At 38.1% G+C, this 15,509-nt stretch overlaps 1 long non-coding RNA gene across 1 annotated transcript; it reads right to left on the bottom strand.

The window, feature by feature from the left end:
- Positions 1 to 268: 268 nt before the first annotated feature.
- Positions 269 to 11,546, bottom strand: LOC138811608 (uncharacterized). The gene is made up of 3 exons (XR_011367449.1): positions 11,278 to 11,546; positions 5,244 to 5,294; positions 269 to 458 (listed from the first exon to the last, which is right to left on the bottom strand). It is a non-coding gene; the product is annotated as an uncharacterized lncRNA (long non-coding RNA).
- Positions 11,547 to 15,509: the final 3,963 nt, after the last annotated feature.

The following is a 15,509-nucleotide window of genomic DNA, read 5'->3' as shown; positions in this document are numbered from 1 at the left end:
TAAAAGATCACGAATAGTTGCCTTATCATGTTGTTTGATGTTTTCCTTAAGAAATTTGACTTTAAGTCTTGAATATGGGTACTCATGAGAGATGTGACAAACATAAAATCTGTCTTCTATTTCTATCATATTCCTCCACAGTAATAAATTTTAGTTTTCTTCTTTTCCCAAAAGTTATACGTAGTAGAGAATATTATCCCATGTAAAGTAAAATAATCACAAACCATTGTACAAAGCCATTTATAAAAACTGGTAGTTAGGAAAACATTCTAAGCCATTTTTAAACTTTCTTGTTGAATAAAGATTAATCTTCCAAATGGATGAGAATAAAATCATGTCTAGGTGCTTCACGTCTCCAGTCTTGCAAATTGTTATTGCAGATGAATTAATTATGGAAATATAAGCTGATATCAGTTCAAGTATATGCAGGATTGAAATGCCATAGAATGTATATAAACCTGTCAAAGTATGAACAGACAGTTTAACAGAATGACTATCAAGAAGTTGAAACCAGAGAAGAATATTAGTAAAAACAGAATGAATGAAAAATGAAAAAGTGGCAAGCACAACTAGAATACTCAATGTACACATGTGATAAAGGAAGTGGTAAATCTGAAATAAATCTTGGAGAAGAGGTTGGTTGAGAATGATAGAAGGAGTGACTCTGATCCAGGAGCATTGGACAATTACATGGACATATTTAATTGTAACACAATTGCACAACCTTTTGAAATTTAGTTAAAAGCACAACAAAAATCAAACACATAAAAATCACAACCAAACAGCAAACTCTACAGAGTATGAATATGACCTCTCAAAATATTAAATAGTTAATCAAGGGCAGTATGGGAAAAGCAAACCAACTGTTCAAAGAGGGCAGTTTGGGGTAGGGGAGAATTTTGAACAGATTTAAATAGATTGTCTAAGGTTATAAATCACCTACATCTGCAGCAAATATTTTCTAATGGGAGATCTCTTTGAACTGGATATTCCAGTCCTGAGATACATTTGATAGCTGGTGAATATAGAATGGAAGAAACAAGATCAAAACCCATTACTCTGTTGGAGAGAAAACAGTCCTCTATGTTTTCTCTCATCTCTCTTTACTACTCTTTTTCATACTTTTCAGTCAAGTGATTTTGAATTATATCTTTCCTTCTTTGTTCTGGCAAAATAATCGGTCAAAGTAATTCACTAAAGATTATTTGCCATTTTTTCTATTATGCTGTTTATTTGTCCAAGCGAGTCCATTAAACTTCCCTCTTGCATTTGGTTGCCATGAAAACCCAACATCTATGATAATGAGGACAAACTCTCAGGTAAAACCTTTTCTCCAAAAAACCAGTCCAAGAAGCTGTGATCACAAATATTTAGCTATACTGTTTTTTCTTTTACCTTGAAAGTATTCTTATGTCTGAAGTGCCAACAAAAATAAGTACTCCACCACTTTTTGGTTCAATTACTTCTAACCTCAAAGATATAATTTGCTAACCAGATGCTTAGAGGAAACCGAAGAATACTCCACTTTTATCTTCTCACTTAAGACTCTCGTTAGATACCATATCAGGAACAGTGAAGTTATTCTTTTCAAAATTACTTCAATAGATTATTTTTCTCTTGGTCTTGCATTTGCTTAACAAGATGTATGGAGAAGAATAGAGTTAAATCACCGATACCTTGGATGACCTATTTCTATGTCCTCCTCTTAGCTCATACCTGATTTCCAATTAATCACAGCTTCTTGGGTTAAAGTCTAGTGAAGTGGAAGGACTATAAGACCTCCCCCACTGCTACGTCTTCATGGTTTCTCTTTTAAAACTATTTTATTTGGATGTGGAACTTATTTTTATGTCTTCATTTGATCTAGTGTGCATTGAAGTGAGACAAATAGGCTCTGTAAAACCACTTTATGTAGGTAAAATATTAAGACAATCTATTTTAAAAAGTTTTGGCCTCCCTCCATTGCTGAAGCTAATACGCTTATCTAGGGCTTCGAAGAATACTGTTTTCTTACTTTTTCCATTTGCTCTTCTTTTCTGATCCCAAAACTTTTTGGCTTATGTAATAAGAGAAGTCTTCACAGTCTCATGTTAATAATGATATTATATTTTTGAGCCACGTAGAAATGTGAAATCATTCGTTTGAAGTATCCAATCAGATTTTTTTCTGTGTTTCAGTGCTTTATAAGCAAAGACATTGTGGAAAGTATTATAAACAGAAAAGTGTAAACCCAATATCTTCTTTCATTGTGGAGGGCACTTTCCCCTAAATAGTTTGAACACAATTATCTTTTTCAGAGAATTACTGTTTAGTAAGTAAAGGTCAAATCACAATTTTGATGTCTTTTTTTTTTTTTTTTTTTTTTTTGTCGGTCGTGGGGCTTGAACTCTGGGCCTGGGCGCTGTCCCTCAGCTCTTCAGCTCAAGGCGAGCGCTCTACCACTTGAGCTACAGCGCCACTTCCGGTTTTCTGGTGGTTTATTGGAGATAGGAGTCTCACGGTCTCTCCTGCCCGGGCTGGCTTTGAACCGCGATCCTCAAATCTCAGCCTCCTGTGTAGCTAGGATTACAGGCGTGAGCCACCAGCGCCCGGCTTTGATGTCTTTTTTTAAAGAACGTTGAATTTAAATTCCACTACAACCTTGTTTCACACAGTAAGAGTATATTTTTTGGGTAAGGAAAATTCTCAAGGTAACCTACAGGATTTACAGCAAGGTTTGTGAGGTTTGTCTGTTTAGTGTGAAAAAGAGCCATCTTCACCCACATCACTCCCTCTCAGCTAAGTCTCCATGGATTTCTTTGCATGAAAGCCTATTCTCCCAGGCAATTTTATTTTTTTAATAGGCTAAGTTGTTAAAAAGTTTGAACAATTAAAATTTACCTGTCATAACTTTAAAACTCTTTTGAAATTCCTTTAACAGAATCGCGAATTCACCAATCCTAATTCCATCTTTACCATATTAAACAGTTAAAATGTTGTTTTCATGATATCATGTCCATGCAACTATTATTTTCCAGGGCCTTTGTTATGTTATATATATGACCATATATGCTGATGCTAAGCAAAATAAAATCCAAGATATGGAAACAGAGATTTTTATTTGCGGTTGTTGTTTTTAATGTACTATGTGATTTCTATTTTCTTTTGACATTTTTCCCTATGGCTTATTCCCTGCTGTATTTGATTTGGATACCCTGTGTACTGGTATACATTTACCTTAATTACGGAAAGGAATAGGAACAACAAAATGTTGAGAAATAGGACAAAGGGCAAACCAATGCAATAGCAATGCTCTCAAGACAATATGATGAAAATGTACATTACAACTTGTGAGGGGTATTGTGGTGACGGAAAACTGAGAAAAATGAGAAAGGGGATAACAAGTTTGAAACGTTATGTATTCACTACCTTACAATTACTGTAACTCCACTGTACATAACTTTGACAAGAAAATTAAATTAAATAAATAAGCTACATGAAATAAAGTTTCACTGTATTGGTATAGTAAATATTATTATTTTTTAGTAACTTTTAAAAATCAATACTATTTGGCATTAAATTTGAATTAATTACACCTTTTTAATCAGAGGGCCATCAACTTGAATGTCATCCAACTAGACAATATTTTCACAATATACTTGCCAATATTTTGAAAAAAGAATAAATTTAAACTTTCTCATACAAAAACAGTAAACAGTTTCATTCAATGGAAACCCATAACTTTTAAAAGTAAATAAGTTGTTAAGAGGACAGAATATATGTGTTCTTCAAAATTCCTATGACTAATATCTACTCATTTTCAAATTCTGAACATTCCTACCTGAGAGATTCAAAAGAATACCTGTTTGCATGTTATGTAATTCTGCAATAGATTCATATTCCAATGGGTTGCTACAGATTGAGAAATAAACAGAAAAATAGCCACATTCTGGTAAAGTATAAAACTATGAAGCATCTGTAATAATTAATTTTTCAAGAGTAAGCAATTGTTTATCAGGGTAAGCTATTATTTATGTGACCATCAATCCGAAGACTTATGCCATAAAGTCATCATAGCCCAACAGTTTCCAAGGTGTAGGGTGCACCTCAAAGTTTCCCTTAATTTACAACACTAATAGCTTATCTTTATTGTGAAAAATACTACACCTCTGCTAATGTGATGCCCTCCATGTTCTGGAAAGAACACCACAATAAACTGGGTTGCATCATTTTCCCACCCCTAGTATTCTTGAGATCAGACCATTTGCAAATATTATTTATATTTATACTTTTTTAATTACCATAGATATTCAGGATGCTAAGAGCGCAATGTTACAGTTCAAAGCAAACCCAGGCAGGAAGGTTCCTTAGATGCTTATCTCCAATAAACTTCTCAGCAAAAGCCAGACACAAGTGGCACTGAGATTGAAATGGTAGGGCACAAGCCTTGAGCATGAACAGGCTCAGAGACAGTGTCCAGGACCAGAGTTCAAGCACTAGGACAAACCAATAAAACAAAAAAATGAAAACAAACCCCCAATCTAGCATTTTTCTCTTTCTATACAGAGGCACATAATTAAGGGAATTGCTTCCTGTGTTACATAGGTAGAAGAAAAAGATGTCACACAATTATTCTCCTCATACTATGTTATACCAAAGCTTCAAAAAATTGCTTTTGATAAATTTATAAATTAATATCATGCATTTCTTGGCAACTCTGTCTACATTATTCACATTATCATTTTATACATGAATTGTTGGAATTATCTATTAACTAATTTCTAATTATATCTCTCTTGAAAGAATATTCTAGGCAAGTAGACTGCAAGAATCATTTGTGAATTTGTCAATTAAACCCTCTATTTAAAAATAATTTTGGGGCTGGGAAGGTGGCTCAGTGGTAGACTGCTTGCCTTACAGGCATGAGGCCCTGGGTTCGATTCCTCCACACCACATAAGCGAAAAAACTCGGAAGTGGTGCTGTGGCTCAAGTGGTAGAGTACTAGCTTTGAGCTGAAGAGCTGAGGGACAGTGTGCAGCCCCAGAGTTCAGGCCACACAACTGACAAAAAAAGAAAAGAATCTTGAAATATCTAATAGAATATGAAATTACAAACAAAACCAAAATATTTATTTTAAATCTCAATTCTAATTTAGCAACATTTACAAAGTCCTACATTAGATAAACTTTGCTATTTCTCCAGGCTTAAGCCTTTGTAATCCTTTATCATTTCTTTGGAATCCAACAGAATGATGATTACTTACTTTCTCAAATTTTGGAAGGTAATCATGAGTCATTTTGCATCTAGGAATGTTCTGTAATGGAGAGAGAATTTAAAACACAAGTGAGGATTATATATGAGTTGCATTTCAATAGGAAACTTGACTTCGCAAAAAATGACAAAATTAGCCCAGCATTCCAACTGTGTATTCCTTTCTTGTTTGGTTTGTTTTATTAAGACAAAATTATACTACCTGGTCCAGGGAAGGTATCACTATGTAATTCCACTCTCTAATCTTCTGTTTTAGTCTGAGTGCTAGAATTCTAGGCTTATATCACATTGCCCTGCCATAGTTTCTTGTTTTATTTAATCTAAATACAGATTACCAATTCTGAATTTCTCCAGTGATATTACCCACTACACTGCTCAGACTGTTCCTGTACTATTTTCAAATATTTTCTAACATTTGACACAGGATATGAACATTTTCAGATGCACCTGCGGGGTCTCTGATTCATTCCTCAATGGATCCGATACCTTTAATAATGATTACTTGACTCTCTTACTATCTCTGGTCCCTACCTATGTAATATTCTCAAACACTTTTGAAAAAAGTAACTTGAGGACTTTCTAATATTAAAAATTATCACATAATTCTAGTCTTACTCAGGACATATTTTCTATTGTTTTGTAATTTTTGTACATATTATGAGTCATTTGTGCATTTGTGTGTGCACATATAAGTGCCTCTGTGTGTATGTGTATGTTTGTATATATGTACACAAAAGCCTCAAGCTCTTATTCATAAATCTTGCTCATGACTGGTATTCCATCACCTGAGCCATTCTTCCAATACAGCTTTTGGCTCCTCAATTATAGGTACTGTTGCAAAGACTGTTCTAGCCTAGCTGGTTGCAAACTGAACTTCCCAGACTCCATTACATTCTTAAGTTTTATTTCTCCAGAAGTATCAACTTTTAAGCTATAAACATTTTTGTGAGTGTAAAGTCTATGCTGTAGCCGAGGTTTTTAACTCAAGAATTAAAATAAAGATAGATTAATATACCCATTACATATCCTGAGTGTACACTGTTAGAAATGTGATCGTAAGCTGAGTGGTGGTGAGATCTGAGGATTGGGGTTCAAAGCCACCCCGGGTAAGAAAGTACTGGAGACACTTTTCTGCAATTAACTACAAGAAAACTGGAAGTTGCACTGTGGATCAAGTGGTAGAGCATTAGCCTTGAGTTGAATAGCAGAGGAACAGTGCCCAGGCCCAGAGTTCAAGTGCCAAGACCACCACCAACAACAATAAATATATAAGGAAAGAAAAAGAAATATCATCTTAGCCAGCAGTTCATTGCTAGTATAAGCCCTGTTCTCTCAAGATGGATTTTTTTTCCATTTAAGTCCATGCTTTTATATCTGACTTGCATTGGAACCAGAATTATACTTCCATTCTACTTTCTACAGAGTTGTGTGATTAGCAAGTGTGATTTAGAAAGGGAGTGGCTTCATACTTCGTGTTCCACCTAGGAGTAATGCTTTCTCTACATCACTCCAATAAATCTACATACTGGACTTGGCTTTATTGTTTCAATGTTGTCTTATTTGTAGAGTCTTCTATAGTGTATTGAACCCATATACTTTAACACAGAACTTCTCTTTCTCCTATTATTGCTATAGTTTCCCTTACTGTTAATTCATATACACGGGAAATAATGTGCTGTACATACACTCACAAAAGGAATGATCTGAGAACCTTCTTCCCATTTACAATTCACTTTAATTTACAGAGACCTTAAAAAGTTTGAACTCAATATACTCATGGATAATATATTTATAAGCAATATAATTTTCATATTTTCTCTTTACTAAGTTTTCTCTGAAACACGTGTTACCTCATGTCCAAAGGTGTCCTTGTGTTATTTCAGTGAAGCCAGTAAACATTTATTATACCTCAAGCAGCACCATCAATTGTTACTGGAAGTAATGGTAACTGGATGTGGAAACTGATCCCAGGAGAGGAATGGAACATAGAGGAATGACAAAGTTCAAGTTAACTTGTGCTTTCCTTTTTACTGTACAAGAAAAGAATCCCAAGGCTTGAAGGAAACTCTGTTCTTGACTTTTTCGAATATGTTCTTTACTCATATAAAACTTTTCTGTAAAGTTCTAGTTGAGAGTATTACAAAAATAATGTGCCATTTGAAAGCCATCATAGAACAAAAGGAAATAACGTTTAAAAAGTGTTCTACTGCAAAGAAACAAAGACATGGAGGTTTAAAGTGCCTTATGGATGGATATTTCACCCCTGAGAGGAATCTCTATTTGCAGGAGTCAGTTATCAATTTCTTTAGTCTGGTCCTGAGTTCTCCAGAGCAATAAGGATTCCAGAAAAGCAGGATCCAGTGAGTATGATCACCAAAAGGAGCCTCTTATCAAATGAGTACTCCTTTAAGGAGGGTCCCAAAGAAATATCTGGGTTTTTTTGTTTGCTTGTTTGGTTCGTTTGTGTTGGTTCTGGGGCTTGTACCCAGAAGCTGGACCCTGCCCTGAACAATTTTCTTTCCTGCCCACCTGCCCCCAAAGCTAGTACTCAACTGCTTGAGCCAAAATTCTACTTGTGCTTTTTTGGTGTTTAATTAAAAATGAATTTGAGAGACTATCCTGCCTGGGTTAGCTTTGAACTAAGATAGTAAGAAAGCTAAGTGACATCAACTGAATAGACTTCTCTTTTGAAATAACTAATATTTGATGAAATTTTTTGTAAAGCTAATATTTGACTATTTTTAAAAGCAGAGAATATGTCCAGCAAAGAAGCCATAAAGTAAGTAATTCAGCAAAAGTAGGTGCATTGAATCATTTTGGAATTTATTTTTCTGCTTGGGAAGATTATTAATTTTGTCGTTCCTTTGGGGGAAACAAAGTCATCTTTCACTTTATTTGTTGGTCATGGGGCTTGAACTCTGATCCTGGGCGCTGTCCCTCAGCTCTTCAGGTCAAGTTGAGTGCTCTACTACTTTTGCTACAGAACCACTTCCGGGTTTCCTGTGCTTAATTGAAGATAAGGGTCTCATGGGCTTTCCTGACCAGGCTGTCTTTCAACCACAATCCTCTGGTCTCAACATTCTGAGTAGCTAGTATTACAGGAGTGAACCACCAGCACCTGGCTCATATTTGCATTTATGTGCACTGAATGACACTATGTAGACAAACAATGGAAATTTGAACCAAATGATGCCATTGCAGCTTTTCAGAAAATTTGAGGTAGCAATAATATGTCCTCCTTTTCCATTCTGTTACATTAATGACTCATTAGCTATGGGATCCCTCCATTAACATCCTCTACCATCTGTATTGGTGTATTTAGTATCAGGAAATATTCATAGAGAAATATAGAAAGACAGATTTTTAGAAAGCAAAGGATATCGAGTATGAAAGAACAGCATAGAGAGAGATACATTTATCACACAGAGATTAATAACTAGCCTAAGAGATTTAGAATGCTAAAGGCAATGAGGAATAAGCCTAGTTGAAAACTAGTTCTTCAATAACCAAAATTGTTTTCTAGAACAATTTCTGGTATACCTTAGTTACTATCATTTATTCCTTCCATCTGGAGTTATTTTTTCTCTTGTGTCACAACTGTTAATTAGCCTCTGCCTTTTTTTGCAGTCACTGACCAAAAAGGTTTCCAAATGTCACTTAGATTACCCTTCTCTTTGTGATTAGCAGTGACCACACAAAATCCTGGAATCTTTGAATTTCCAGAATTAATCTTCACCTGAAATCTAAGCACATTACTGGCATTAATTGCTGTGACCTAATGACCAAACCTTTTTTTTTTCAAAACATTATTATAAGTAAAATTCATGAATTAGGGACTACTGTCAGGTTTCAGTTTGGAAGGATTCTTTATTTTGCATTTACTAGTTTTTTCTTTTATATTGTGAAAATACTGTACAGAAGGGTTACAATTACAGGGGCAAGATGAGTACATTTCTTATCAAGCATTGTATCCTCCTCCTTTGGTTCCCCTTCTGACCCCCTCCCATCCTCCATCTGCCCCCAGACCCAATCCTCCTTCCCATCCCCCCCACCAAAGTTGTAAAGTTCGTTTTTGACATAACGACTTGCATATCTCATTGTTGCAATGGGTCCACCTGTATCCCTATTTAAATGACGTGTTTTTTCCCTTCCCCTCCACAAATTATATCATTATCAAGTACAGTGAAAGCAAGGGTTATACTCTGGGTGAGGGAAATACAAAACAACCAAGAAATAATTTTATAAATGTGTTAGAAAAAAATCACATGAAAGAAAAAAACATTTAAATACATATCTTAGGGTTCATTTCTCTAACAGCAACTTATCTGATCATTTCTGCTTGACTCAGACATACACTACTTATTGCAAATAAGGGAAACCCAGGGCTTTCTTTTTTCCTTCCTTCCTTCCTTCCTTCCTTCCTTCCTTCCTTCCTTCCTTCCTTCCTTTCTTTCTTTCTTTCTTTCTTTCTTTCTTTCTTTCTTTCTTTCTTTCTTTCTTTCTTTCTTTCTTTCATTCTTTCTCTCTTTCTTTCTTTCTCTATTTTCCTTTCTTTCTGTCTTTCTGTCTTTCTTTTTTTGCTCAAGGCTAGCCTTCTACCACTTGAGGCACAGCACCACTTCCAGTTTTTTTTTTGTTTATGTGGTAATGGGGAATTGAACCCAGGGTTTCATGCATGTTAGGCAATCAATGTACCATGAAGCCACATTCACAAAGCCCTAAATGACTTTCTTAAGATGGCATTACATTTTCATTCCATAACTATCTCATAATTTTGGCCAGGTGCTAGAAAATGATGTAAAAAACAATACAATACAATAAGTCCAGGAAGGTTGGATGGAAAATGAATAACCATCATGGTCTAGCCAGGGCACAGAGGGGCTTACGTCATGGAGCTGTTTCAACAGTCTGAGCTAGACAGCTCCTGACCCACAGCCCACTTCCTGAATGAGAGGGCTACCTTGGGTTCCAGGCACATAGGGACACTGGGCCACCTCATCCAGAAAACATTCCACCAGTTACTATGTGAGAGACGAAGAAAGAAAATCAGAATTATGCTTAAGTTGGGTGCCAGTGGCTCAGAACTCTAATCCTAGCTACACAGGAGGCTGAGATATGATGATCATGGTTCATAGCCAGTCCGGGCAAAAACGTCTGTGGGACTCTTATCTTCAAACAACCACCAGAAAACCGGAAGTGCGCTCAAGTGGTAGAGCACTAGCCTTGATCTGAAGAGCTTGGGAACGGCGCCCAGGCCTAGAGTTCAAGACCCACAACTGACAAGAAGTGATTCCCACCACATCAAGTGGACTGAATAGCACCCATTGTCCCAAGGAGCATGGTAGAGAAGTCAGGCTGAGCTTCCTGTGACCTTGAGGTCATAAGTAGGTCACCCAGCTTCTCCGTGCATCTGTTTCCTCAGCTGCAAAACTCAACAGAGTGAAGGATCCCCTTCCTCATGGGGATAGGGTAATGATGAGAGCCATGTTTTGTTTCATAATCCCACACCTGTTGCACAATTAATAACAGACCCCACCTGAGCCTTTTCCGGGTATCTTCCTGTCATATGCTCACAGAATTGCCGAGAACCTTATCTGAAGGATGCTCCCTCTGTGCCTAGCCATGCTCCACAGAACCCTCTGTATAAATCCCTTGTTTCCTCACAACTGTCCTCTGAGGAGACTGAAGTCTGATGGTTTTGGCACTATCCAGAACTTCATCTGTGGTCAAGAATCTGCTGGCATGGACTAAAAGTTTGGGATAATCTATCTAAACCAATAACTGAGCATGGCGCTACATGTCTACCATCCCAACTACAGAGGACCATGCTTGGTGGAGCATACCTGTCACAGATAGGAGGACCCCGATCCAGCACAGCCTGAGTCTCTATTGAGTCTCTTTCTCAGAAATGCCCAAGACAGAAAGGTGGCTCCTCAGAGCCAGGGAGAGGAAACAAGCAGGGGGTCAGGGGGACCCCAGTGGAGTGTCTGACCAGCGGCAGGGGTAGTGTTGGGGCAGCCACTCACCTGTGCTGCTCAGAGAAGCTGTTGGCAGCTGTGCCAGGTGGGAAGACCAGTGATGGAGGTGGCATTGTGGATACATGGGCCCAGAGCAGAAGACCAGGGGCAGGGACCTGGTTGGGGCCTTATGACTGCTGGCAGTGCTCCATTGCCTGAGGTTTGAAACCCAGCACCGCAAGAAGTGGGGAGGGAGGTGGGGTGCTGGTGGGAGCATCAATTTCCTACTATACTCCAAACTCTCCTCAAGTCTCTTGCTGATCACTCAACCACCTCTACCTTCCTCAACTTCTGGTAGTGTTGTAAACAAACAGAGGGAATCCTAGTGCTCCCCCGCATCATAGAATGCGGGTGTGGTCACCATTCTTGTATCTCATTGGTCAGAAAGGAGCATGAAAGAATGGGGCTGTAATCCTGTGATGCAAGCAGTATGGGCAGAGCAAGATGACAGTGGCTCGCCTAGCCTTTATTCCCAGGGAACTCTGTCCAATGCAGTTGGGGACAAAAGAGTAACCTGCTTTAGCTGGATGGCTGCACAGATTGTTGTGTATGTCTGTTTGTTGCCAATCCTGGACCTTAAACTCAAGATCTGGACACAGTCTGTGAGCTGCTTTTGCTCAAGGCTGGCCCTCCACACTTAATATGTTGGCACTGAAGTTGGAAAGGAGTCTCAAGAACTTTCTTGGCTTGGGTGACTTTGACCATGATCCTCCTTTCACAGCCTTGTAAGTATCAAGGAGGACTGCTGAGATCCACTGGTGCCTGCCTAATCATTGGTCTTGCTGATGTTCTTGGACAGACTGGTGAGTACCCTATTCTGGCAGTGAAATGGTGGGAGCTGGGGCACACAGTTCGAATCGTGATCCTGCCACCTCCAAATGGCAGGAGATCCTAAGAAACTTGTTCCTATCTATATGATACCCAATGGAATATTATGTATGTCATGATTGAATGGGCAGTTCTTGAATGATTCTATGATAAAATTATACACAATTATATTATAGGACACTAATCAATTTTAGTTAATACTTTATTAAGCATTTAAACAATCAAATTCATATAATGGAGGCATAATGAAATACCTAAGAATTGGGCCAATCATACTATAAAGGTTCCATTATTTTTCTGCCAGGACTGGGATTTGAACTCATGGTCTGGTACCTATGTTGCACTGTGTTGGAAGTGGAAGCTTGCCTCCTTCTTATCAAGAAATTCAAGTCTGTTCCTTAGGCCTGATATCGATCCTCAGCACTAAAAAACATCCTATTCATGTACAATTTACATATATGATTTATATTTACATACATATGTTGATTATATTGCATTCAGTGTAGTTATTTTATATTTTTGTTTTGTTCATGTAATGACCATTTATTTTATTGACTATTATGGCACATAGAACATTGATTACATAAGGATATAGGTCTGCATATATATTCCACTTCATACCTGACACCCAGGACATTCACAGAAAAGGAAAACATGTGTTACCATCAGCTTCTTACTCAACGATTCAATGTTTGGGAATGCAGGCATCTGAACTCATGACCTACAAGGCCAAATTCATGAATGGGTGAGTGTCAGCATGCCCTCCTGGGGCAAATTGAGCTGACGGACTATTCCCAGGACCTGAGATTGAGCCCAGGAGTTAACAAAATAAGAACAGATTGACGTGCAGATGGCAGTAAGCTAATAAATATATGTCTTTACAGAGTGCCAGAGATGTCTATACATTATTTAGTTATATAGACTACATTCCTACCAATTCTTGGGTATTTATTATGTGTCCATGTAAGTAATGTAATTGTTTTCTTTCTTAAAAGAAATCAGTGTCCTGAAATTATTGTGTTTCTGTAAGTAATAATAATCTTTTAATGCTTCATATATATTAAATAAAATCAATCAGCCTCCTGAAATCATGCTGTCTAATTTTATAGGAGCATTATTCACGAACAACTCATTCTGTGACACTGACAACATTCCATTTTTATTCCTATGGTTGGAAACCTGTTTCTTAGTATCTCCTGCCATTGGTTGTTCAGGGCCTATATTGCCACGTGGGCCTATGGCTTCCCCAATAGTCTGCCAGCCTTCAGCAATGCAAAGTGAAGTACTCTTTGCAACAGTGTAATTCAGACTCAGGAGGGTCATGTGCAAAGGAAGAAAACCTAAAAAGGCCACAGTTTTTCTGTACATTGTTTTCCCTGCAAGGCCTGGGGGTCGAGGATCCCAGGAACAGCTGTGATTCCAGTGGCTGCACCCCAGCCTAGGGTGATCGAAGCTGAGGCAGAGTTACCACGACCTGAGTTCAAGCCCCGTGCTGAGAAAAAGTTTTAAAAAATTAGCTCCCTGGCTTGCAATTCCAGCTATTTATTCTGCCAGGTGTTGGATTTGAACTAAGGATCAGGGTAAATCTGCAGCAATGTGGATGAAGGGGAAGATCACCGTACTTGAAGATAAGAATGTCAAGCCTGTTCACTAGTCCTGAATTCAAGCCCCATCCCTGGAAAACATACTATTTACATGCATTGTAAAGATAGGATTTATACTTACCTATAGATGTTCAGTCCATACATGTTTGGTGTGGTTGTTCCTTGTATTTTTTGTTTTATTCATTTATTTACCATTGATTTTACTATATGAAACCCATTTCGTTTATTACATTGATGACATCCTATCACAGAGCACTAGGTTTGTAGAAATGTACTCCATCATGCTTGACACCTAGAATTCTCAGAGGAAAGGAAAACAAGTTTCACATTCAGCTTCTTACTCGACGATCCATGTGTTAATGTTACTGGGATCTCAACTCAGGGCCTAGAAGGAACAATTGGCCAATAAATCAAGGTGAACACACCAACCTGTGAGCAACCAAGGAGCTAGGTCATTCCCAGGATCTGACATTGACCCCCAGGGTGGTCCAATATAAGTTCATAATTTGATAAGTTCATAATTTAAACATACGATCTAAATTGACATACATGTGTGGACAGCATCTTGTGTATGGTGCACTTCTCCTTATTTTGTCTCTAATTCATGGAGGTATTGTTTATTTTACTAAGTATGGTGACAGGTATAACTGTGCTGACATGGACGACGACCTGTTCCCATGGTTATAGGGTTGCCTATGCATTTTCCATCCTCTTCTTTCACAGGAGAGGAAAACGTGTGCAACAACTGGCTTCTGACATCAGAATGAATCTTTTGTTAGTGCTGGGATTTGAACTCAGGTCTGGGTAGCTCTGTTGCACTGTGGGAGAATTGAAGCTCGCCATCCTTGAAGACTAGAATGTCAGGCATGGTCCAGGGCCTGATTTGAAGGCCCAGCACTGGACAAAATAATAAGCCCACCTTTTTTAAACATAAGATCTCTCTTTACCTACAGGAGTGGTATGCATCTTGAGTTCATTGTAGTTATACTTTTTAATTTGTGTCTTATTCATGGATGTATTGTGTATTTTATTGAGTATGGTGACAGATATAACTGTGCTGACATGGATGACAACCTATTTCCATGGCTATAGAGTTGCCTCTATAGCATTCTCCATCTGCGCTGAGACCCAGGACTTTCGCAGGACAGGAAAAAAGGTGGATCAATTGGATTCTTACATCAGGTTGAATATTTTGGCAGTGCTGGGATTTGAACTCAAGGTCCAGCAGGCCCAATCAGTGAAAGGGACATGTTGAGAACACCAACGTGTGAGCCACTAAGGAGCTAAGCCATTCCCAGGACCTGAGATCCAGCCCAGGTGGGGGCCAATATAGCCATGAATTCATAATTAAACAGAGGATTTATATTTCTAAACATTGGTGAGCAGCATCTTGTGTTCGGTGTAGTCATTCTCTTTATTTTGTGTCTTATTCATTGATGTATTGTGTATTTTCTTGAGTATAGAATGACAGATATAACTCTGGTGAACTGGAAGACAACCTATTCCCATGAGTATAGACTTGCCTATACATTCTCCTTCCTAGGTGAGACACAGAACTTGCACAGCCTAGGAAAACAGATGCAACAACTGGCCTCTCACAGCAGGGTGAACTTTTGGCAGTGCTGGGATTCGAACTCAGAGCCTAGGAGGCCCAACTGCCCAATGGGATCATGTGATCATACCAGACTGTGAGCCACTAAGGAGCTGGGTCATTCCCTGGAACTGAGTTTGAGCCCCAGGGAGGCCTCAATTGTCCTCAATGCATCATTGAAACAAAGTATGTATATTCACATCCATGTGTGGACTTCA

The sequence above is a fragment of the Dipodomys merriami genome, unplaced genomic scaffold (genome assembly GCF_024711535.1).
Source record: "Dipodomys merriami isolate MVZ:Mamm:240054 unplaced genomic scaffold, mDipMer1.0.p SCAF_54, whole genome shotgun sequence".
NCBI lineage: Eukaryota > Metazoa > Chordata > Mammalia > Rodentia > Heteromyidae > Dipodomys > Dipodomys merriami.
The sequence above is the reverse complement of the archived record's forward strand: the minus strand, read 5'-3'. Positions and strand labels throughout refer to the sequence as shown.